Raw genomic sequence first — 379 nt, forward strand, 5'->3', positions numbered from 1 at the left:
CAAATATTTATTAAATTTAGTTCATTTAATATATGATACATGAAAATATTGAGAGTTAATTTTTTTTCCTTTCTTAATAAAATCCTATTTTTAATTGTTTTATTTATATGTTAAAAAAATAAAAAATAAGCAATATTATCGTTTTTATCTTTTTTTGTTAAATAAATATAGGTAAATTTTTGCTTCTACATAAATAAAAAACTAGAGATGACATGAAGATTTAAATTGTCAAGACCTAGCTTGTTATTATCTAATTATGATGGTTTAAGAACAAAATTGAAAAGATTTATATCACATATTCTATTGTTAACCCAACTTAATCAAGCTGAGGCGAAGTAGAAATCCAAGTATGATTCAAATTATGCTTTAAATACCTACT

The sequence above is a fragment of the Arachis ipaensis genome, chromosome B09 (assembly GCF_000816755.2).
Source record: "Arachis ipaensis cultivar K30076 chromosome B09, Araip1.1, whole genome shotgun sequence".
In the NCBI taxonomy this organism is placed as follows: domain Eukaryota; kingdom Viridiplantae; phylum Streptophyta; class Magnoliopsida; order Fabales; family Fabaceae; genus Arachis; species Arachis ipaensis.